The following is a 293-nucleotide window of genomic DNA, read 5'->3' on the forward strand; positions in this document are numbered from 1 at the left end:
GCGGGGTCGGCCGCCCGGGAAGAACCTGGAAGGGGGGCCGGGGTGCTGGGAGGGGTGGTGAGGGGGCCACTTAGTTTCTCCCAAGCCGTTTTCTTGGAGAAGAACCGTCCACCCTTCAGTGCTTCCTCAGTCTGATCTTTGTACCTGGTACTGTGCCCTGTGACCGCAGTTGGCTCATATCCTACTTCTGGGGTGAATCTCGATGCCATCTGCGTCCACTGCCCGGTTGCAGATTGAATGGCAAATCTCTCTTGCCCAACTTTTTCCATCTAAGAGTCATATAATGAGACCCA

The sequence above is a fragment of the Crocuta crocuta genome, unplaced genomic scaffold (assembly GCF_008692635.1).
Source record: "Crocuta crocuta isolate KB4526 unplaced genomic scaffold, BGI_CrCroc_1.0 scaffold141, whole genome shotgun sequence".
NCBI lineage: Eukaryota > Metazoa > Chordata > Mammalia > Carnivora > Hyaenidae > Crocuta > Crocuta crocuta.